At 41.8% G+C, this 25,126-nt stretch overlaps 1 long non-coding RNA gene across 3 annotated transcripts in view; it reads right to left on the bottom strand.

The window, feature by feature from the left end:
- The window catches only part of LOC110260285 (uncharacterized), a 493,307-nt gene that overhangs the window by 367,033 nt on the left and 101,148 nt on the right, over positions 1-25,126 (bottom strand). For 2 of the 3 annotated variants that reach the window (XR_014843743.1, XR_014843742.1), the window contains one exon: positions 5,583-5,852. This is a non-coding gene — a long non-coding RNA (uncharacterized LOC110260285). Of the gene's footprint in view, positions 1-5,582; positions 5,853-25,126 lie in introns of those variants that run through there. The other variant, XR_002343281.2, reaches the window with a different exon arrangement.

Below are 25,126 nucleotides of genomic sequence, written 5' to 3'. Positions count from 1 at the left end.
TCAATTAGGAAATGGGAGATGGACCTAGAGAATATTATGCTTAGTGAAATAAGTCAGAGAAAGGCAAATACTGTATAACATAACTTAGATGTGGAATAAAAAAAAATCATACAGGAGTTCCCGTCGTGGCGCAGTGGTTAACGAATCCGACTAGGAACCATGAGGTTGCGGGTTCGATCCCTGCCCTTGCTCAGTGGGTTAACGATCCGGCGTTGCCGTGAGCTGTGGTGTAGGTTGCAGACACGGCTCGGATCCAGCGTTGCTGTGGCCCTGGTGTAGGCCAGTGGCTACAGCTCCGATTCAACCCCTAGCCTGGGAACCTCCATATGCCGCGGGAGCAGCCCAAGAAATAGCAACAATAACAACAACAACAACAACAAAAAGAAAAGACAAAAGACAAAAAAAAAAACAAATCATACAAAGGGATGTATACACAAAATAGAAACAGACTCACAGATAAGAGAGAACAAACTAATGGCTATCAGAGAAAAGAGGGAAGTGGGGCAGACAAATTAAGGGGATGGGATTAACAGATACTAAATATGCACAAAATAGATAAGCAACAAGAATATATAACACAGGGAATTATAGCCATCTTGTAATAATTTATAATGCAGTATAATCTGTAAAAATACTGAATCACTGTGCTATACACCTGAAACTAAACTGTAAATCAACTAGACATGAATCAAAATTTTTGTATTTAAAAAATGGAAAATGGGAATCATATTTTGCATGTTTTTTTGTGAAAAGAGCTAGCATATGAAAGTGCCGAGATTAACTAAAACATAATGAATAAAAATGTCTATCTTTTAAAGTGCCTGGCACATAACTGGCATCTAATACAAAGTGTTTCTGCACATACTATTTTTTGCTTCTACTCCTACTATTGGTATGAAGAGCTCTGTTCCTTCCTCAATTATTAGTTTGTAAAGTGCAGGCAATGGGTCCACAGCCCTTGGAGTCAGATAAAGGGAGGTTTAAATGCTGGACCACTCTACTTATTACTGCATCACCTTGGGCGTGGGACACCAGCATCCTTCCACATGGCTCTTCCCTGGCTCTGCTGATCAAACGAACCAGGAGCCCAGGGAATGGTGTCCAAGATACAGCTGATATAGTCATGGGAACATAATCAGTACAGTATTTTCCATTACTGTTTCCTTCATATGAAAAACTGATCAATGTCTACTTTGGTTCTGTTTGAGATAAGGTGACTAAGTTGTTCCTTTTACCCATGGCACTCAGGAATAGTAACCATTGAGGTAAAACAACTAACAGATGGACTCTAAGGATACAATTTCATTTTCTAGTTACTACTAAGCGAGAATGAGCCCGGCAGTAACTGTATCATCTCCTCAAAGGGCCCCAGACTAAGAAATAAGAATGGTAGTAAAATGGGACTCGTAATGAAACAACAACTTCAATTAATCGTAATACTTGATTCCCAAGCCACTCATGTTATTTTTGAAACTCCAAAATGTAGCACTTGTCTATGACCGTACCACCTTGAACGCCCCCCATCTCGTTGTCAAAATATAGAGCTTAACAATGAGCAGGTGCTTTGCATTTACTTTTGACTGAATGTAGGCTTTGTCACCTCTAAAAACACATGACATAAATCACAAAGTCACTTTATTTCTGTGATAAAGCATCCTCCTTTATCCTTTCTGTGATAAAGAGTTTTGCCCATTCGTCAGGCCCAAAGACTATGGTGCCTACAGATTTTGTCTCAGCATGGCCTTATTTATGAATCTGCTAATTCCAATACTGTGACTTTCTACAGTTCCCAATATCTCTGAGTATTACATCAGAGCCTATAGTTGGTACTGCCAGACCCCAAAGCAGCAGCCCCATCACCTACCCCACCCTACCTTCTCCCAATTCCTAACCAACTTTAAACCTAACAGGAAATAAAGAGAATTACAGAATTCAACTTCCTCTAGGCTCCTTCCCTAATTCCCGTGCGGTCCTCTCTGATTGATTTTTAGAGGTGGAATTATGTCCCCCCCCCAAAAAAAAAGACATCTTGGAGTTCTAATGCCCAGCATCCCAGAATGTGACCTGACTTGGAAATGAGGTTGTTGCAGATGTAATTAGATAAGGTCATGCTGGAGTAGGTGGGCTCTTCATCCAATGACTATATCCTTATAAGAAGAAGACAGAAACACAAAAGGAGGAGGCATCTGATGACACAGAGACTTGGGGAGAACGCAGATGAAGACAGAGGCAGAGATTAAAGCAATGCTGCCACAAGCCAGGGAACATCTGAGGCTCCCAGAAGCTGGAAGAGGCAAGGAAGGACCCTCCCCTGGAGGTTTCAAAGGGAGTGTGATCCTGCTAACACCTTGACTTTGGACTTCGGGAGTCCAGAACCGTGAGACAATACATTTCTATTGTTTTCAGCATCCCAGTTTGGGTACCATGTTACAGAAACACCAGGAAACTAATACCATGTGAGTCTGTGCTTATTTACAGACTCACTTAGAGCATAAACTCCTCTCCTCTACACAGCACTAAACACAAGGCTTCCATGTACCATACTGCATTGCCTTGAGTTCCTTCTTCCTGAAAGTTAATACCACTCATGGATACCAGTGGATTAATGGCTGCCTTTTCTTAACGTCTTTGCACCTTTTCCCCCAGCAGTAAAGTGTCAGCACAGTGCAACGACATTTAAAGAGAAGGCCCTTCCAATTCAGCAGTTAAAAGCTCACACAATGTGCACATAAACTACAATAAATACTATTCCCACTGTTTCTAGATGGCACATATTTCGAACAGTTCAGGGTAATGTTCTCTACACTGTCAGAAAAACTCTCAGACTCCAGAGAGCTAACCTCTTCTCCTCTAGTCATGTTAAATTAGGGAAAGAATGGCAACACTCATCCACCACACGACCTGCACAACCTGCACAACAAAAGGTGAGTGTTGCAAACGCAGCCAAAGGCTTAGTTGATGGCAGATGGGGTGAGAGTCCCAGGAATGGAAACCTTCAAAGTGATTTCTCCCAGTTTTTCATTGTTGATGTTTTTAATGATATCCCAATTCAGTGAAACACCCCAAGTTGAGGGCACAGATTTGACTTTTAAAAACCAGATGTCTGATGGTCTGGGTCCTCCTTTTAAATTAACATAGGCAAACAGTGCTATCTCCAAGGTAACAAAAGAGCCATCTCCTCCGCCCTTTGTGTTCCTTGCAGAGACTTTGGTAAATGAAGGTCACGCTTTGCCCTCCAGACACATTTGCTCAGGACAGAATCGGTGCCAATTCAGCCAGTTCCTTTACGGGAAATGACATTCGGCAGCCGGGCCTGGATCCCCCGTAAGCTCCCCATATTGTGGAGGCGGCTCAGAGGCCATGCTCGGCTCAGTCAGCTGGTGCCCACAGCTGCTGACAGCACTGGGTGGCTCTGACCTCCTATGTAACCATTTTCCTTTGGCTTTCCCGGAAACCTCCCTTCACCCACAGTCACGAGATGCCTCTGGAGTCTTTGTCAGGAGGACTGATAATAATAGCAACAACAATAATAATAAGCTTTTGGGGAGAAAACTAGTAGGAAGGGAAATGACGTATATTTTGTAGTTTTTCTTGGGAGGTAAGTTTTTTTTTCCTCCCTTTAAAATGTGAGACTTTGCAGACTTGTGGATGCCAAAGGGCATGGTGGGGGCCGGGGAAGGGGGGAAGATTGGGAGTTTGGGATTAGCAGATGCAAACTATACTGTAGAGGATGGATAAACAATAAGGTCCTACTGTATAGCAGAAGGAACTATATTCAATATCTTGTGATAAACCATAGTGGGAAAGAATATGAAAAAGAATATGTGTGTGTGTGTGTGTGTGTGTATATATATATATATATATATAACTGAATCACTCTGCTGTACGGCAGAAATTAACACTATGTTGTCAGTCAACTATATCTCAATAAAATTTTTTAAAATTTAAAAAAAAAATTTAAATGCGAGCATTCTGCTGTCTTGAAAGCCCAGGCTCTAGTTCTATAATTAGCACCAGGAGCCAGGGAGGCTCCATCAGAGCAAACCTTCGATTTCAAGGCAGCTTTAGCTCCTGTTTCTCAAACCTGAGAAGCAGGCGCTGCGAAGGTTCAGTCATAGCTTGGAAAAGCAATTCAGTAGGAGGTGCAGAGCCTTCAGAGCAAGTTGTAAGAGCTGCGGCTAGCAACCTAGGTGGGGAGAGGGATGTGGGTGGGGTTAACTTATACAGAGTTATTTTATACTGTGCCATCTTGCAGCAGATTTTCTGAGGACTTTGTGTGGGTTTGTTAGGGAAGTAAAAATTGGGTCAGAATAGTTTCACACTCTACTATAACATTCTTTGCGTTTTTTTTTTTAACAGCCTCAATTTAGGCAAATCATATTCATGTACCATTGCTAATTTTCAAAACAATGACACAAGATGACTTTGGTTAAAAAGGAATAACATATTCTAATCTCTTCTTGCTTTTCCTGAATCTATCACTTCAGCATTATAAGGGACTCAAAACTGAACTGCAAATTCCTGTTTTGCCAGGAAGATCATCACACTGGTTTGTGTCAAAAAAAGTTCATTAAGCCTGAGTACTTGAAAAAAAAAAAAAAAAGAATGTTTTGAAATGGACACAGGATTTCCCACATTTATTCAGGTGACATGATTATCAAATTTGTGAGTAAAAGGAAATTGAGAGTGTCATAAAATATACTCATTGACACAATCAGGATTCAAAATTATTTCAGTGAAGTAAAATTATCAGAAAATCTGACATGATTATATGGTACAATTGCATGACTTGTTATAATGTAAATCCCGGCATTTGAGGCTCAAAAATACCAACTATATAAGGAAGCATGAGGCGGCTACATCCTTAAGCAGCAACACTGCGGGGAAGGATCAAATCAACTTTGTTGAGAACAAACTTAGTGTACAGTGACTTGCCAAGAAAGTCACTGTACTCAGTCACTAGCATCTCAGATGGCCTCCAAATGCCAAAAGGAACGCAGACAAGATTCCTGCTCTCCTAATCACAGCCCAGGCCTCAGCTGGAGTCTGGAAACTTCTTTGCTTCCAGATAGTGCTCATTAAGAGGAGACAACATAAAACACACACCCATTTTGAAAGTGTGGAGATTCCTAAAGCCTCGAATAATCTGATCATGGTTACAGAATTTCCGTGCAGAAAAATCACATACCTACAATTTAATATTCCATTTCCAGATGTTCACAGATTCCTAGGTCTGAGTATGGCACTTACCCTTGATGAGGAACTCCTGATCTAGAACATATCCAGAGCAACCAGAATCAAGAAGTGTTCACCTTGATTCTCACATGAAGGGTCTACTTTGCTCAGTCAACCCCAAGACTGAGTTGCACGGCCCAGAGCAGCAGTGTGTCACTGACATTCCCCAGAATACACTGCTTTTCTACCATCACAGGACCATGGAATATAGTCTGTTCAATCAGCAAATATAAGTCAAAAATCTGAAATCCTTTACATGACTAGACAGTCAACCAGATACCTTTCTTCTGTTTTAGCTTCCTGCACGTATCAATAATAGCATTAGCTAAAATTTATTAAGCACTTACCACCTGACAGACCCTCGCAGAGCCTCATGTGGACATTCTCAGCAGAGTCTCACAGCAGTCCTCTGTGGTCAGTGCAATGTTCAGATGTGGACACTGGGGCTGGAGAAGCTGAGCAGCTCATCAGTGGTCACACCCACACCATCTGTGGGCTCCTGACTTTGGCACCACGCGCTGTGCTGCCCCCAGGTGGGATAAGCAAAGCAAGCTCCCTTCCTTCAAGAAATACTGTTGAGTGTCCATCACTGAGCCCTGGTCACCAGCTCACATCACCTACAAAGACAGAGCAGAGTGCTCTTGCACTTACAGGGGTGGAGGCTTCGTTGAGTTTTTACCTGTTTACATTTTCAATCTTAATTTTCATTTTGCACCTTCTTTAAGGTTTGTATAAAAGGGCCCTTACCTTCTGCCCCCTTGACCTGTCTTCTCCTACCAACTTTGAGTTATGAACCTTCAATGCTTAGGCTTACAGTCTAAAGACATGACTCTTCAGAGTTGTCAACTTGTTGTTGTTATTCAGTATCATGGCCCTGACCTGAACCCAGTAGTCTTCATAAACAGGTGGGAGCAAATCCAGGAGTGCTCCCTCACACCAGCTCCAGAGATTGAATTACTAAAGCCCATCCTGTGGAATACCAGCTTCCATGGGAACTCTGCATCATATCATCTCTGTCCTATAGGGATTTAGGGGTAGAAGCAAGATGTAAACAAGAGATACATGCATCTGGTCCCTCGCTGCCATCTCCCTACAACACTTTTCTGATGAACGAGCTTGACAAGCTTTCCCCTCCTTCTCCCACTGCCCCCCCCCCTCTTTCTCTCATGTGCCTAAGCCTTCGGATCCCAAGGGTCACTCTCTTTTTCCTCTCTGAATTTCTGGGCCAGAGAATGCTGGCTATCCATAAGAGAGTTCCACTGTGTGCTCACTGGACCAAAGAGAGAGGATAAATTATGACTAGAATCATGATAAGCTAACAGCATATAAAATATTCAGGGCATGCAGTGCAGTCTCCTCTGATATGAGTCTTGTGCCCTGGAACTCATGGTTTATTTTCAAGAATATGAGAACCCCCAACTTAAACAGGAGCAATAAGGAAGGGAGAAGGTGCTCCCCCCCCCGACCCCACAAGAAGCACAGGCCCAGTGCCCTTCCCCACAGTTAGGGTTCCAGCATTAATGCACCTCACAAATAATATCACTGATCATCAAGCTGGGAAATGAAAGCTGGCAGAGTCCTGCTAAACTCTCTTAAACTGGCCCCTGGCGGGAGCACATCCCCAAATGCATTTGTTATATATCAGAGTGGTGTTTCTAAAGATTGTCCTTTGTGTGTGTTAAAAAAAAAAAAAAATCCCCTAATAAACATATCTGATAAATCATGATGATGGCCTCCATATTTCTTTGTTTAATTCTCAGTTTTCTTCTAAGACCTTCTTGAAGTTTGGTTGTAACGGATCATTACGTCCATAATGTGCTCAATGTTGGAGTGAATTTTGAACAGTTTTTAGGCTGCATACTGTTTTCTTCCAGATAATTTACTGGATTAAAATTAGCAGTGTGAAAAGCTGTAGAGAAATCTAAATGCCTGCCAAATCAAAGAAATAATCACATTTTTATGAATATTTAATATCATAGTCATGGCAAATAAGGCAAGTAATTAGTACTTACCATAAATTTGCAAAGTATTATTTTATGTAAATGTTACATTCTACTAGTTTGATATGAATTATTCATTGTATAACCAGACACTGACACAAACCAGTAAACATTTAAATCTATGTGCTATTAGTTTACTTACCTTAGATGATTTTGTGCAGACTATATATATATTGTTTTCCATGAATCCATGTTTTCCCTCTTGCCCCCAAAAGAGACAAAAGACAATAAGGAGAACGCTATTTGAAACCATCTAGTGTGTATTCAATAGTAAAGAAACTTAAGATGCAAATATGAGATCTGTGGTTCCCTCCTGTGTACAGATGAAGAGCCCCCAGCTCTGCCTCTGCCTCCCCACCCATCATGTGGTTTTTTAAATGAAGAAGTTATGAGTGATGGTATGAAAACAAATGTGGAGAACAATAAGGAACTGAGTCGTGAGGAATTAACCCTATCCACAAGAGAGGTCCCACCTTTGCCCTCAGCTGCTGAGAGGTGATCTCTAGGATCCCAGAAAGTCAGGCCTAAAAAGAGTATCTTTATTTGCCTAGGAGCTTTGGCCACCAGACAGTCTAACAATGGGATTTATGTTAGTCCACGTGGTATCAGCTGCCTCCTAGAGGAACTGGGGGCTAAAGGTATCAACCCATCTCTGGAAGGGCTGGAGACTGAAGAACAGCCATGCAGGCAATGTGTGATGGATTTCCAGGGAAAACTCTGAATACCTAGGCTCAGGTGAGCTTCCCTAGCAGTAAGTGCTCTGTGCATATTGCCAGCAGGAGGAATACTGTCCATGTCTTTATGGGGAAAGGACAACTGGAGGCTGGGCATTTGGACCCCTCATGGACTCTGCCCTGTGCATCATGCTCTGGCTGATTTTAACCTCTACCCTTTCCCTGCTATAAACCATAACCGTGAGTATACCAGATTGCAGGGAATTCTGGGAGTCCTAAGCAAATTATTGAAACTAAGGGCAGTTTGGGGAACCCTCCACCCCAACTTGCACTTTGCATCAGAAGTGAGGACAATGCTATATGAGTTAAGCCCCCTCTAACCTGGCAGGTGGCTCAATGTTGCATAAAGAGACAATGCAAGGAGACACCTGATTCTATACCTGAGAACTGAAATAGAACAGCATCCCCTTAGGAGAAAAAGGGTGGATCCCTAAGCCTATCACCAAGCTGCTGTGACAGGCTTTTCCTTCCCAACATTTTTTTCCTGAAAGCCCCACCACCCCTCTCCCGACTTGGAGAGGTCAGTTGAGCTCTAAACTGATCCTGGATATGCAATACCAGAGAGGACCAAGCCAAAAGATTCTCCTGAGCACCAGCTGTGCTAAAAGCCATGGTGTTTCTAGAAGATTCCCCAGTCTCTGCACAGCTCACTTCCTGCCCTCCTTCACCTCAGCAAGGCCTCCTAAATGTTCTCCCTGGAAATTAAGTACTTCCCTAGCTTCTCTATCTCCTTTTTTTGTTTTATTTTTCTTTACAGCAGATATCTCTAACACACTATATATGTTACTAATTTGTTTTATTTTCTGTCTCCAACCATGAAAACGTAAGCTCCCATTGAGGCAAGGATTTTGTCTTGTACTGTTCACTTGCATCCCAGTGTCTCAAAGAATGACTGGAAATAGTGGGAGTTCAATAAGTATTTGTTAAACAAATGAGGGATAAAGGATACTTTTTCTAAACAGGAAATACTGCAGTATGTCCACAGGAGGTCTGGGGGATTTGTCCCAAATCTGACATACTATTTTCACTTAGATTACATTTAACACAACAGTAAAAGGGCATAGTTTTCTACAGATCTTTTTTTTCTAACTTAACTTACAACTTTCATGTTGTACATTTTTTAAACTTTTAAAAAATTTCTTTGTTATTTTTTGGCCATGCCCATGGCAGCATAAGTTCCAAGGCCAGGAATCAAACTTGTGCCATCGCTGCTACCTGAGCCGTTGTAGCAATAATGCCAGATCCTTAACCTGCTGCATCACCAAGGAACTCCTAGAGAATTTTTTTTATTCATAAAATCCATAAGATGGGAGGCAGGAATTTAAAATTTTTGGTGTCAGGGCAGAAAGCAAATAAATTCCACCTCTACCTGGAAAGTCTGTCTTAGTCTAATTTAAGGTCATTCTCATTTCAGGAAACACCTAAGTCAGAGTAGCTCTAGAGTAAAAGTGCTCAAAATGACAAAAGTGGTGAGCATAAGGGAAAGAGTGTCCATAAAAACCAGACAACATCTTAAATCCTGGGTGGGATGTGGGGAAAAGCCGAGTAGATTGCTTAGTTCTGTATGGAGGCAAAAGCTTTGGGAATCAACACCCCCACCTCTGTTCCATAGTCACATCACCCAAACTCCTCCAGCCACAGGTCCTCTGGAATGATCTAAAAATCTCTTGATCAGTGGGTTGTTTCACTGTGGTTCCTGAAACTCACACAGTCAGCCAGCAAGAGTCTTAATGCTTCTGGTTATGAACCACTGCAAAAGATATAACCTGAACTAATCGCATGTCTTTCCTCATCCAAGAGGAGACACAGGCTGAGTCAAAGCCCATCCACTCATGGGATTGTGAAGAAAAAGGGGAGTCATTAATGTGTGGGGGCATTAGTCCACTTGAGTTTTCCCTGTCAGTTTCAGACCTGGCCTTTCCCTTTACTCAGGAGCCAACAAAACATGGTTAGTACACTGCCATCCTGGGTCTGTAAGTACCAATCAAGTAAAGTCCCTGGGTTCCAAGAGAACAGCAGTCATACCAGGGAGGGAGTAGCATGACAAATGGCCCTCAACACGATTCATTGAAAGAAATGTACTAAATAGAAGTTTCTTAAAGGTTGATGAAAGTGGCAAAGAAAGTTTACAGAAGATCCTTCAGTATTATTCTTGTTCCTTCAGTGAGTTTTTGTGTGGGAGAGAAAAATGGGACAGTGATAGTCAAAGTTCCAGTTACCCAAGGTAAGCTCTGGAGATCTGCTATATAGCATGGAGCATGGAGCTAACAATATTTTATTATTCACTGAAAATTTGCTAAGAAAGTAGATCTCATGTCGAGTGTTCTTACTATGAAATAATAATAATAATGATAATAAAGGAGCTAGAGGAAACTTTGGAGGCAATAGATATATCTGTGGCATTATTGATGGTGATGGTTTCACAGATGTATTATATACATTTAAGATGCACAGCATTCTACATGTCAATCATCCTCAACATAGTGCTTTAAAAAAAAAAAGAAACTTACTACAGGAGTTCCCGTCGTGGCGCAGTTGTTAACGAATCCGACTAGGAACCATGAGGTTGCGGGTTCGGTCCTTGCCCTTGCTCAGTGGGTTAACGATCCGGCGTTGCCGTGAGCTGTGGTGTAGGTTGCAGACACGGCTTGGATCCCGCGTTGCTGTGGCTCTGGCGTAGGCCAGTGGCTACAGCTCCGATTCGACCCCTAGCCTGGGAACCTCCATATGCCGCGGGAGCAGCCCAAAGAAATAGCAAAAAGACAAAAAAAAAAAAAAAAAAAACTTACTACATTGGTGCAACCACTATGGAAAACAGTATAGAGGTGCTTTAGAAAGTTAAAAATAGAACTACCATATGATCCATCAATCCCACTTTGCAGTATTTATCTGAAAAAAAAAAAAACACTAATCCAAAGAGCTCTCTGCACACCCATGTTCACTGAAGCATTATTTACAATAGCCAGAACATGGACACAATCTAAGTGTCCACTGAAGGATAAAGAAAATGTGGTATAACAATGGAATATTACTCAGCCATAAAAAGAACAAAATAATGACATTTGCAGAAACATGGATGGAACTGGAGACTCTCATACTGAGTGAAGTAAGTCAGAAAGAAAAAGACAATTACCATATGGTATCGCTTATATCTGGAATCTAATACACAGCACAAATGAACCTTCCCACATAAAAGAAAATCATGGATTTGGAGAAGACTTGTGGTTGCAAAGGGGGAGGGAGTGGAATGGACTAGGAATTTGGGGTTAATAGATGCAAACTATTGCCTTTGGAATGGGTTAACAATGAGACCCTACTGTGTAGCACTGGGAACTATGTCTAGTCACTTATGATGGAGCACGACAATGTGAGAAAAAAGAATGTATACATATATGTGTAACTGGGTCACCATGCTGTACAGTAGAAAAAAAAATGTATTAGGGAAATAACAATTGATAACAATTAAAAATTTTTTTAAAAAGAAAACATGGTATATATACAGTAAAATATTATTCAGCCATAAAAAAGGATGAAATCTTGCCATTTGTAACAACATGGATAGACCTTGAGGGCATGGTGCTAAGTAAACCAGACAGAGAAAGACAAATAGCATATGATCTCACTTATCTGTAGAATCCAAAACAAAAAACAAAACCCCAAAGCAAGCTCACAGATACAGAGAACAGATCGGTTGTTGCCAGAGGTAGGAGTGGGGTACAAGCAAAATGGATGAAGGTGGTAAAGAGATATAAATTTCCAGTTATAAAATAAATAAGTCATGGGGATTTAATATACAGCTGGTAACCACAGTTAATAATACCGTATTGTATATTTTAAAGTTGCTAAGAGAATAGATCTTAAAAGTTCTCAAAACACGAAAAAAATGGGATAGATGCTGACTAGACTTATCATGGATATTATTTCAAAATATATACAAATACTGAATCATTTTACTGTTTACGTGGAACCAACATGTTATATGTCAATTATACTTCAATTAAAAGAAAAACTTGCCCCTTTGCCCCGATACTCCCATGCTCACAGAAACAAACCATTTCAGCAGGCAAGATTATTTAAAATAAATAAATGAAATGAAATGAAATGGCTGAATTAAGTGAAGTCAAGAGATTGACAGTGTATAAAATTTTAGAAGTGTTTTACAGGAAATTTCTTTTCCAAGTTCCAATCACCCTTAACTCAATCTTTCTAAGAAAATCACAATCATAAAGTTAGACTTCTTGGATCAAAATCTAAACTCCATCACCTAAAATGTATATGGCCTTGAGTAAGTTGCTAAAGCTTCATCAAATGAGGATTAACGACATCACCTCATATATGACTGTTGTGAGGGTCTGATGAACAATCACCAAAAAGCACTTAACATAATATCCGGGACAGTATGAGTGGTCATTAAGTGTTAGCTGTTTAATTATTGGTTTTGTTGTTAGTTTCACCTCATCCGTTTTGAATACTATTCCACTTTGCTGCTGAAAAAAAGACTGCTATTGGAGAAAGGAGTCAAAACAGTTCTGCCTACATCTGAAGCTATGTTCTACCCACATGTTCTAGTAAGAAACAAGCAATAGACCCTTTCTACTCTGGGGCTATTTGGTTTCCCCTGTGAGCTCTGCGTTCAAAGGTACATGTGATTAAAGAGGAAACAAGAGAGACTTTAAATTTTAAGTTGTTCCACAGAGACGTTCATATACCCATGTGAACACAATGCCTCAGTTTCTAAACTCGAACTTTGATTTAATGTAACCAGCTGTTAAATAAACCATGTTGACTTTCATTTCAGCAGAGGCTCTGGGACGGAAAATACCACATTTCAATGTGAGATGCAAGGCCACCAGTCAGGACATTCATGGGATTTTGTTAAGAACTGGGATGTAACACTTTGCTGACCACTCATCCTCGGCCTAGAAAAGAGTAAGGGTACTGCAAAAAAAAAAAAAAAAAAAAAGAATTGGATACTATAAAAGGACATTTTTTTGGTCACGCCAGCAGCATGAAGAAGTTTCCAGGCCAGGGATGGAACTTGGACCACAGTGGTAACCCAAGCCATTGCAGTGACAACACCAGATCCTTAACCTCGCTGTGCCACAAGGGAGCTCCCAAACAGGACTCTCTGAAAAGCTTCTGTGTGCTGTGAGTGGCAGCCCTCCCCAAGTTTAAGGAACATGGGAGTACACATCAATGTGTGCCACTGCCTTCAAGTCCAAGGAAAGGACTTCAGTGGGATCCCTCTGAGAGCTTCACATGCATCCTCTAGAGGAGGGGACACTGTGGCCTGGCATCTGACTCGGGGATTTCCAAAGGGAGGAAGATGACTTCCAAGGAAGTATCAGGGCCTGCATACGCTCCTAGGACAAAGGACGCCTGAGTGTCCCCAGAGGTGGCCTCCCATATGAGAAGGCCAGCTTTGGAGAAACTTAGGTCCTACCCAGATAAGTGAGGGGACCCCAAAAGGGTGTGAATTGCTGAATTCCCAGGCCATGTATGATACCGCCAATGGAGACACATGAATGGTGAGAAAACCCCTTCTGTGTGAGTGTGTGTGTGTGTTTGTGTGTGCACGCGCGTGCGTGCCAGACACATATGCATGCCCTACAAGGAAAAGGGGGTTTCACAAGTCTCCCAAGTCTGGGGAACACTCATGCCAACAGTGAGAACTTCCTGCCTCCCTCCCCCACCCCACACCACCTCCGACTTCAGTGCCAAAGAAGTGCGGCTCTGCACTGCACATAAGGTCCAGCACCAGCCCCCAGCAGCACCCCACGGCCTGCCAGGCTCAGGTGGAGGGTAACGTTTACTGTTAAATAAAGTGGGTGTTTTTTTGATTAGCCTAGCTTGACACAGGAACTACTAAAAGGGACATGGATTTATTACTAAAGATTTTCAGAGGATCTTTTGTTTTCCGGAAGTAACCAGAAAATCAAGAGGCTAGCCCCAACGGCTGGAGAAAAACAGGCAGCTGGGGAAATGAATGAAAGTATTTTTCAGAGCACACCTCATGAGGCCACTTGCTCAAGTGAATGATTATGTTGTTAAGAAGCATTCTTCCCACGCTAAGCCGGTTCTGCCACATGCTTTCCGCACTCAGTAAGGCAGAGTGACACCAGGGGTGGTGCCATCTGAGGGAAGCTGGGTACCCGGGGACTGCTGGGAGCCTCAAATCCACTAGCCTCTCCCCGACACTTCCAGGCCACCCTGGGGGGAGGGTGGCCACGCTGACATCTCAAAGCCCACTGCTCCTAGCAACCTCCCTTTCCAGCCCACTCCCAAAGGAGTGGGCTGGAAAGGGAGTGGCCCAAAGCTGAACAGGGGAAGCGATGACAGAAATGGCTACTACCCATTTCAAACTGCCCCCTGATCAATTCCACAGAAAAATTTTCCTTCACATTATCAATATTTTTTAGAGTAAACCAAGGGCCCCCCTCTCTCAGCGATCCCCCTGGGTTGGGCTGTCCAGAGAAGTGTCAGGTGAATGCTCAGGGCCCACCCCATGCCTCGCTCTGCCCAGCCTAGGCTTGCTTCACGCCCCAGGAGAGGGGATACTGTCAAATTTAGCACTGACTTGGAAAAGTGTTATTTCTAAACCTAGAATAAAACTCAAAACATTTGGAATTTGTATTTCATTTGGCTCTAGAAAAGATGAGTTCGAAGTGGCTGCAGATTTTGTGATCTTTTTCCCTGGGAGGCCTAGAGGATGGGTCGGCAAACGTTCTGTGTCACACAGCTAGTGCATGGAGGCCCTGAGGCTTTGAACGACAGGGACCAAAAAAGCTGCGCTTCTCAGCGCTGACTTGGTCCATGGGAACCATTTCTCGCTCTCCCATGAAAGCTGAGAAGCCGTCAGGGGAGTGGGTTCCTAGCCCTGGGAACAGTTACCACTCAGAGCCTCTCCTTCTTCCTTACGCTGCTGAAACAAAAAGTTCCATTTTGTGACTTTGTTAGGTTAACAGCAGGAAGGGTTCTGATTCTTTTATCTACCCGAAAAATGACACACACAGACATCCAGACACTCATACACACCAGAAAAGTTCACACGTGGGAGAACGCATCTGACAAGCACGACGTGCTGGAGAGAGCAGAGGAGAGAGAGCAGGGGCCACACGCTCCATGGGGCTCTTCTTGGCTGGAAGGGTTGGGTCTGTGCTCACAGGCCACATGCCGTAAATGAGGAAGTCCGCTGCGGAGTTGACAGGTAAGATACAGTAAGTGCCCATCACAAGTCAACTCACAAAACCAAGCTTTTGACAACACACTGTGGCGCTCAGTGGGAAACGTAAAATTTGCCAGTTGGCCCAGCAATAAGAAGAAGCATCCAGGACGCTCAGCTTCCTCTCTCTCGCAGCAAGAGGACGGCCCTTTTTTGATTTCAGGTTGGCACACAGAAAGGATGAGAAAGGGAGACAATGATTCCTTATGATCAAAAGATTGTGAGGAAGAAAATAAAACAGTAGAAGTCACTCAGTGCACCAGGCTCCTTCTGGAACCTCATCAGTACACAGTGAACGTAACAGAGAGAATCAGGACCAGAGAATATGAGAACAGGAAACAGGAGTCTGCCCACACAGACAAAAAGATGGGGCTCGTGTAAATGTTTGCCTTTCATTTATTTTGAGCAAACACTTCCTTCCACGTAGCAGACTCATCCTGATCAGCAATTTCCACCTGGTGTTCTTCAAACCAGATGGAAGTGTAAATTATTTAAATACACGATCCTCCATTAGCTGTTGAGCTTAAGAGCCTCGAAAAAAATTTTTTAATGCTTTCCAGGATTCTAGAGAGCATTTGCACTAAGATAGATAAACATATTTTCAAGACACAATTCCAATGACGGCAATTTTTACATTTCAAAGTACAGTCAGCATTAGCATCTATAAGTAATTATGACTTCTGCAAAAGATTGTTTACACTGTAAAAGTAAAATCAGAGCTAATGAGCTAATTAAGGTTTTTTTCCCCTCCACATGACACTAGCCCATAAAATCCAAACATGTTCATCATGGCACACTGAGAAGCTATCATGACCCACATTAAATTGTTTCTGCCATTCAAGATTCAGATATGTTTTTTCCTAAATTTTTTTAAGTAAAAACACTTGAAGACAGGTTTTGAGTTTAATCAGTTTCCTGAGAGGAGATGTTAGCATCCATGATAATTCATAAACCATTGTACGTATGTGTGTAGGCAGTATGTGACGGAAAAATCCATAAGGGTGAAGACATTAGAGTTAACTTCCCAAACTGTAATTACTCATTTGATTAGGGAATTATAAAGGGAGTGGGTTATAGCTAAATATTCAAAACTCATAACATTTTATAAATTGGAAAGACTATAGAGAACACTGGATCTTGTTAAAACACAGACTCTGATCCTGGGCTTCTGGAGAGGCTTCTGAGATTCTCAGGTTCTAACCACCTCTCAGATGATGTTGATGGAGCTGGTCTATGGACCATCCTTTAAATAACAAAGCCCTAACTGTTAGCTATGCCCTATCAGCCCTTCTGGGGCTGCTATATCTTGGGAGGGAAAATTTGGAAGAGGCATCAGATTTCACAAGATATGCCAAGATCACTTCTTTGCCCTTAGTGTAGTGTTAGTAAGTTTTATAACCAGCAGTCATCCAGATATCAAAATAAAGGTTACAACATTGTGTGGTTTCTTGTTTTTATGCAAGAAACTATTCATTCCAAGACATTTTACTCAGAAGTCTGGTCCGTGAAGGACATAAAAGTGGAATTGCTTGTGTGTGTGTGTGGCGGGGGGAGGGGGTCACTCATTTGCCGTCTCACCTTAACTCTGATTCTTCCAAACCCCACCCACAATCCAGAAGTTGGAAGTCCTCAACTTTGGCAAAATGAATCTGAAAACGGCCGTGACCTTGGCAAAAGATCTTTACATCTGGACCATACTTTTCTTGTTTGCATGATAGAAGTCTTGATCTCAAGCTACTCGAAAGAGGGACCCCAACCTGATGTGTCTACTTTGCCCCCCTGAGTGACGAGCAGACGGCAGTGTGTCTATCTGTAGGTCATTTCAAGCTCTTCTTCCCACCTTCTCTTGTGACCTTGACTTTTCTTAGCTGCCCTGTGACAGTGAGTATTTGAAATCCCTCCCCTTTTATTCACTCTGTCAATATGTTCTTTATCCCATAACTTCTTTTTTTTTTTTTCTTTTCTTTTTACAGTTGCACCCATGGCATATGGAAATTCCTGGGCTAGGAGTCGAACTGGAGCTGCAGCTGAGGGCTATGCCACAGCTACAGCAACACTAGGTCCAAGCCGCACCTGCGATCCATGCCACGGCTTGAAGCAACATCAGATCTTTAACCCACCGAGCGAGGCCAGGGATCGAACCTGCATGCTCAGAAAAACTATGTTGGATTCTTAACCCACTGAGCCACAATGGGAACTCTCCCATAACTTCTTTTCCATGAGTTTTATTCCCTATTGACTTCTCCACCTTCTCTTTGCCCCTCCCACTTGGCAGGGAGAGACCATGCCCTCAGAGCTCCAATCTCTCCTTTCCCATCTGTCATCCTCCTCCTCGGTCACAGAATTAGACCATCCCAGAGTGAGCAGAGGCCATGGAGGCTTCCCACTCTGTCACCCCATCGGAGGTTTCTGTTTTAAATGAAATAAACTGATCAGACCTAGCTCTTCAGAAGCCCTGACTTTTTTTTTTTTTTTTTTTTTTTTTGCTATTTCTTTGGGCCGCTCCCGCAGCATATGGAGGTTCCCAGGCTAGGGGTCGAATTGGAACTGTAGCCACCGGCCTACACCACAGCCACAGCAACTCGGGATTCGAGCCACATCTGCAACCTACACCACAGCTCACAGCAACGCCGGATCCTTAACCCACTGATCAAGGGCAGGGATCGAACCCACAACCTCATGGTTCCTAGTTGGATTCATTAACCACTGCACCACGACGGGAACTCCCCATTTTTTTTTTTCAAGTTACTTGCTGCTATCAATTCTCAAATTCTCAAATTTGAGACTAATTCTCAAACACACTTTCTGGTCACTGTAAATAACATACTTCTTTGCCCCCAACCAAGTTCAGAACTGACACACGGAGCCCAGGAAGATAAAAATAAAATAGCACCTCTGTTCCTGAAAAAGCTGTTGGAGAATTTCTCTCTGATGGGAGGGCTAAATGGGCTTGTTAACAATACACAAAAGAGGAGTTCCCGTGTGGCTCAGTGGGTTAAGAACCTGACTAGTATCCATGAGGATTCAGGTTTGATCCCTGGCCTCACTCGGTGGGTTAAGGATCTGATATTGTTACAAGCTATGGTGTGGGTCGCAGATAGAGCTTGGATCTGGTGTTGCTGTGGCTGTGGGTGAGGCCCTGATAAGGAGAAGAAGAAAAAAGAAAGAAAAACAATACACAACAGAATTAAAATTATGCTCTGTGTCAAAGGTAGCATGGGAGTGCTGTCCTCTTCCCTTGGCCAAGACACTGAGTGGACCAGGTTTACTGCCTAGTCTGCTGCTAAGTTTACTCCCACACCCAGGAATAGGCAAGTACACAGGTTCTCTGCAGGCTGGACAGAAACTGGGACTCAGGTTGAGAACCGAGAAAGCTCTATTCCTCTTTCTCAAGCTCACCTGTTAGCATGCTCTTACTCTGCTCACTCCCCCTCCTCCAGTAAAAGTGAGTAGGGGATTGGGAGAGAGGCAGGGCTGTTAGGATGTCACCTCAAAGATAACACCAAGAGCAGAGAGAAGCATTTCCCCTGAATGTGGACTTTTCCAAGGACAATTAAATATATTAAACTTGCCAGTTCTCACCTTACAAATAAACAACTCTCTGGAACTGGTATAAAGGAAGCTATCCTGCTTGCCACTGGTTACCACTTCTCCAATTTCCATTAACCAGCACAAATTTATTATACATCGTACCTTGCCAACATGATACAGAGACATTGTTCACACCCTTGGGATGCTTAAAAATCTAGATGGAGACGTTAGACTTGAACAAGTAAAATCAAACCATATTTTAATAGCAACTCAAGATAATACTATGGAGGATGTCGTAGCACCCCCACAATTCACCTTCACCTTAACTGAAAATAAATAGGGATCCAGAAGAAAAAGGAAACTTGATAAGTCGGGGTGGTAGGACAATGTTTTACTGAGGAGGTATAACCTGGATCTTCAAAAATGGGCAAGGAGGAGTTCCCATCATGGCTCGGCAATTAATGAACCCAACTAGGATCCAAAAGGACGCCGGTTCAATCCCTGGCCTTGCTCAATGGGTTAAGGATCTGGAGTTGCCGGGAGCCGTGGTGTAGGTCACAGACATGGCTGGAATCTGGTGTGGCTGTGGTGTAGGCTGGCAGCTACAGCTCCAATTGGACCCCTAGCCTGGGAATCTCCTCATGCCTCAGGTTCGGCCGTTAAAAAAAAAAAAAAAAAAAAAAAAAAAAAAGAGTTGGTTCCCTAGCATTCTCCATAAGTGACCCCTGAGGGTATTTTTGCTTTTGAATCATTATCAAATCATATTTGGAACGTTTCAGTCCATTATAGTTATTATCCTTACTGATGATCAAATGGGCCCATCCTTTCCCACTGGGAGCTTCTTCAAGTTGACCCTTGAGCCCTTTGCACGTATCCCTGGTAGTCTGTGATATCCGTGCTTTGTACTATGATGAGATGCTACAGGTTCTGCTACTTCCTGCCCGAGATGTGCAATTTTTCTCTAGAATCCTGGTTCTTTTGGGAAGGAAATGGTGCTGAGAGACCAGGACCTTGGCATTAACTTTGCTGATTATACTAGGTTGGCCTATGTTTCCAGCCCTTTTCAGTGAACAGAACTAGAATCATGTTAGTAGTTTTTGTTGTTGTTTTAAGGTAAGATATATCATGAATTTGAACTTATATTTCTGGTTTAAATTTAGGACTACCAGGTTTGTAACTCAGCCTTACGCTACATATTTTGTCTTACAAAGTTTTAAACTCAGCCTCATGTTACATCTTTCGTCTTTTCTCCCATTCCCAAATCCTGTTTCCCAATAATACAAACAGAACTACTCACTCAATCCACACAATGAACATTCAACAGCCTGAAAATAAAAACGCCAAGACTACCACCCACAATGTGATCACTGAAAACAGTTCAAGGAGTTCCCATCGCAGCGCACCAGAATCCGACTAGGAACCATGAGGTTGCAGGTTCAATCCCAGGCCTCCCTCAGTGAGTTGAGGATCTGGCATTGTCATGAGCTGTGATGTAGGTCCACAGACACGGCTCGGATCCTGCATTACTGTGGCTGTGGTGTAGGCTGGTGCTGTAGCTCTGATTCGACCCCTAGCCTGGGAACCTCCATATGCCGCAGGTGCGGTCCTAAAAAGCAAAAAATAATAAAAATAAATAAAAATAAAATAAAAATAAAAAACAGTTCAAGATTTTTTTTTTCAATTCTATTTTCTTTAGCTCATGTTCCATTAGGGAAACAAGGTCACAGTGTGTTTTAAAGTCACTTGAAATAGCTTCTTTCTATATGACTATGCCACAAATTCAGTACTCTGGTGATTCATTCATTTCATTTGACTTTTAATGTATAGATAGAATTTTTCCTTTAATTTTGTTTTTATAATTATGGGAATATTTATATATTTACATGATTCCCAAGCCAAGTCTATTGTTTTATGTCTATTCAGAGAAACACTGTTTCTACTCTTGTCCCCTCTACTTCATATACCCGTAAACACACAAACTCACACATTTTATGGTGGGTTGAATGGTGTCCACCTTCCCCAAAAAAAGATATGGTAAATCCAAATTTCAAGGACCTGTAAATGTGATCTTATTTGGAGATAGAGTCTTTGCAGATGTAATCAATTTAAAATGAGATCATACTGGATTAGGATGGACTCTAATCCAGTAGCCACTATCTTTAAAGAGAAAGGAGAGGGAGATTTGGACACAGATTCTTTCTCTCTCTCTCTTATACACACACACACAGACACACACACAGGAAGATAGCCATGTGAACATGGAAGCAGAAACTGGAGTGAAGGAAGACTGGAGCCAAGGAAGACTGAGGACAGTGAGCAAGCACCAGAAGGGGCAAGTAAGTACTCCTCCTTATCAGCCCCCAGAGGGAGTATGGCCCCCCTAACACCATGACCTTGGACTTCTGACCTTCAGACATGTGACCTGCTTGTTAAGCCACCCAGTTGGTGGTACGCTGTATGGCAGAACTGGGAGACTAAATACACATCCTCGCCCCCCACAGCCTTGGATGACTGGCACCACATTACGCACATCTTTCTTCATCTTACTTTCTATACCTAAACTACATACCCTGAGGATTCTTTATAATAGTATTTAAAGACATTTCTCATTCACAGTTGTGCAGACACCTTTTTTCAACTAGTTCTCTAATGATCAAAAGGTGGGATTTTTCTAACTTTTTGCTATTACCAAGTACTACTAATAGACTTCAGAATGACTTATTTATTTATTTATTTATTTATTTATTTATTTATTTATTTATTTTTTATGGCAGCAGCATTAGAAGTCCCAAGATAGGGGTCGAATCCGAGCTGCAGCTGCCACAGCCGTGGCAACACCAGACACAAGCTGCATCTGCGTGGCTTGAGGCAACACCAGATGCTCAACCCACTGAGGGAGGCCAGGGATCCAACCCACATCCTCAAAGGGACACTGTCATATTCTTAACCCTTCTTTATATAAATATTTTTAATTTTCACTTTCTTTTGGCTGTGCTCATAGCATGCAGAAGTTCCCAGGCCAGGCATCAAACCCAAGCCACAGCAGTGACAATGCCTAATCCTTAACTACTAGGTTACCAGGGAACTCCCTATATTTCTGCTATAAACCTTTTATGCTAAGTTCCTAGGAGTGGAACTGCTGGGACAGAGAGTAAAGGTATATGTAACACTGCCGAATACTACAAATTCTTCTCCTAACGATTTTCCCATTTTACATTCACACCAGACTGCCAATTTCTCCATGAACTCACCAACAAAGTATGTTATAAAATTTCTGGATTTTTGCCAATTTGACAGGTAAAAAATTATTGTTTCATTATGAACAAGAACGTCAGTCTTCTACAAGTTCGCAAACTGACACACACCTATATTAACAGATACTTCCTCCTCTGCCTTCTCTTCTTGGTCAGGCTATAAGACACTAATGAAGTTCATATTTTCCTTTTTTTTTGTCTTTTTGTCTTTTTAGGGCCACACCCAAGGCATATGGAGGTTTCCAGGCTAGGAGTCTATCGGAGCTATAGCCACTGGCTGACGCCAGAGCCAGAGCAACGCAGGATCTGAGCCATGTCTGTGACCTACACCACAGCTCACAGCAAAGTCGGATCCTTAACCCACTGAGCAAGGCCAGGGATCGAACCCACGTCCTCATGGATGCTAGTCAGGTTCGTTAACCACTGAGCAACGGCAGGAACTCCTTCTTTTCTTTTTTTTAATGTTACATATTAAACATATTTTAGATCAAAAATGATATTATCTTAAAAATTCTAAAATGTCATTCCACCTCATAAAAACTATATTAAACTTCATTAACAAAAGTTAATTTAGCCCCTAGCATCAGGCCCTATACAAGGTTTTAGGGAGTATGCAAGAAGGCAATAGACAAGGAACCTCTCTCTTAAAAACTTACCACCTAGAAAAAAATACAGAAAATATAAATAAGTCAATGAAGCTCCATATAACTATATAAGGCTGTATTAATAATGCTAATAAAAACATGAACACACACACAATACAGATACACACAATAAAATACAGAAGAGTTGGGAAAGGATTTGTTGAAGGAAAATTAGTTCAGAGGATTATATCAAATTTTATTTTTTAATTTTTTATTAGAATATAGTTGAATTACAATGTTGTGTCAACTTCTGCTAAAATTTTAAGACATTTCTTTGAGGTAACACACTACTCTATAAGCATAAATATTTGTAGAAATGGCAAAACTCTTTGTTATATAATCATTCATAGCTTAGTATAAATTAGCTAACGCAAATATTTTCTCTTTCACAATCACTTGAGATCTGTTGCCTTTCTAGACAAGGTATCTCCTTAGAAATAAAAGGATATGGTGGAAAATGAGAGCACGTGACAAGCAGAAAATACCAGGAGAAAATTAGGTGAACTAGAAAAGCTATTTAATATCATGGGATGCACTGTTAAGAGCTGGGGCCCCAGAGTCATAATGAACTGGATTTGAATCTTGACTCTGCAGCTATCTTCATAACTTTGTGCAAGTTCCTTAAGCAGTCTGGGGCTTAGTTTCTCTCACGCATGATAATAATAATATATATCTCATGGGGTGGCTGTATTAACTTTTTTAAGGAAATGCCAGCTCTGATTTCTACTTCCAGGCAGGAAAGTATAGTCTGTGGTAGTCAATGTTCTCACTGAGAACAACTGAAATGGCTTGACAGGGAAAAAAAAATCCAGAGCATGAGAAACCATAGAAAGTAAGCTGGTGCTATTCAGCTAATTCTCTCCCCACATCCCTCACTCTGAATGGCTGCACCCCCACCTCGCCATATGCATTTGCTGGTTATGATGGCTCAGGAGTAAACTGAGGATGTAAGACTTGCCAAAGTAGAGGCTGGGAGACAGAGAAACCAGTAAATACTTTGGCAGTCTTGGGGTTCATAGAGACAAGGGCCATGTTCCTGTTAAGAAGAAAAAGAGAACAGAGCCTGACACATAGCCAATTTTCCCTAGAGACAAAGGTTGACTTCTGAAACTGCACAAAGCCAAGAGTTAAAGAGAAAACCTCTGGGAAAGGCAGAGTTTTGGACAGCCTAGCTAAAAGCAAAGATTGGATCCAGAAACTGCTGGGGTTAAGGACTCTGGTATATATACCAGGTTCTCAGTTGGAACCCTCAGAGCTCTGTGGGATATAAGTTGTGCAAACAGAAAAACCAGAACCCAGTCCTCAAGGTGACCAGCCTTCAATCTGTCTATCCAGTAAAAAAGAACAAAACCTCTGTGCTGGAAGATATTACCTAGAGTCTAAATTATTCATATCAGTGTCTAGCAAGCAAAAAAAAAAAAAAATTAATGCCATGAGCCAACTCTATGACCAAAAATGTTCTTAAGAGAGAAAATAGATGGTAGCAACAGATTCATGGTTGATTCAGATATTGAGTTAGGTAAAGACTTTTAAATGATTAGGATTAATATGACCAAGAATATATTTTTTGAAATATAGAAAAAGCAGCTTAAAAAGTAGCTTAAAGTATTTTACCAGAATGTTGAAAATCTATATAAAAGGGTAAAAATGGAAATTCTAGGAGAAACTATATAACCATTATGTATTGAATGGTATCCCCACAAACTCATGCTGAAGTGCCAACTCCCAGTATCCCAGAATGTCTCCGTATTTGGAGATAGGGCCTTGAAGAGGTAATTAAGTTAAAATGAAACTGTTGGGGTGGCCCTGATCCAATCTGACCAGTGCCTTTATAAGAAGGGAGATTAAGACACAGAGAGACTCCAGGGATGCAAGTGTGCAGGTGTACAAACATAGGAAGAGGCTGCAAGAGAGTGGCTGTCTGCAAGCCAAGAAGAGAAGCCTCAGAGGAAACCAACATGCTAGCACCTTAAACTTCTAGCCTCCAAAATAAACTGAATTTCTGGGAGTAAAAAATTGAATTTCCAGTAGTTCCCATTGTACCAGTGGGTTAAGGATCTGTCGCTGCTGCAGCTGTGGCATAGGTCACAGCCATGGCTCATATCTGACCCTTAGCCCAGGAACTTCCATGAGATGTGTATGCAGCCATTAAAAAAAAAAAGTGAATTTCTGTTGTTTAAGTCACCTAGTCTATGATATTTGCTATAACAACTCTAGTAAACTAATATAATAACTAAAAATAAAAACTCAGAGTTCACTGGTGGCTCAGTGGCAGTGCCATTGCTGTGGCTCATGTTGCTGCTGTGGCATGGGTTCAATTTCTGGCCCAGGAACCTTCTGAAAGAAAAAAAAAAAATGAATCTAGCAGCAAAATAAACATAGCCTAATAGAAACAAGGGTCAACAGAAAATATCCAAAACTGAAGCATAAAAATATTCAGGAAAATGGAAAATGGAAAAGAGCTAATAGACAAAGTAAAAATATTATGTGTATATAATTGGTGCTC

The sequence above is a fragment of the Sus scrofa genome, chromosome 4 (assembly GCF_054392235.1).
Source record: "Sus scrofa isolate SSC_HxYL_T2T_F1_AM1 chromosome 4, Sscrofa_HxYL_maternal_Yorkshire_Landrace_v2.0, whole genome shotgun sequence".
NCBI classification, from domain to species: Eukaryota; Metazoa; Chordata; class Mammalia; order Artiodactyla; family Suidae; genus Sus; species Sus scrofa.
Note: the sequence above shows the minus strand (reverse complement) of the source record. Positions and strands in the feature narration are given on the sequence as shown.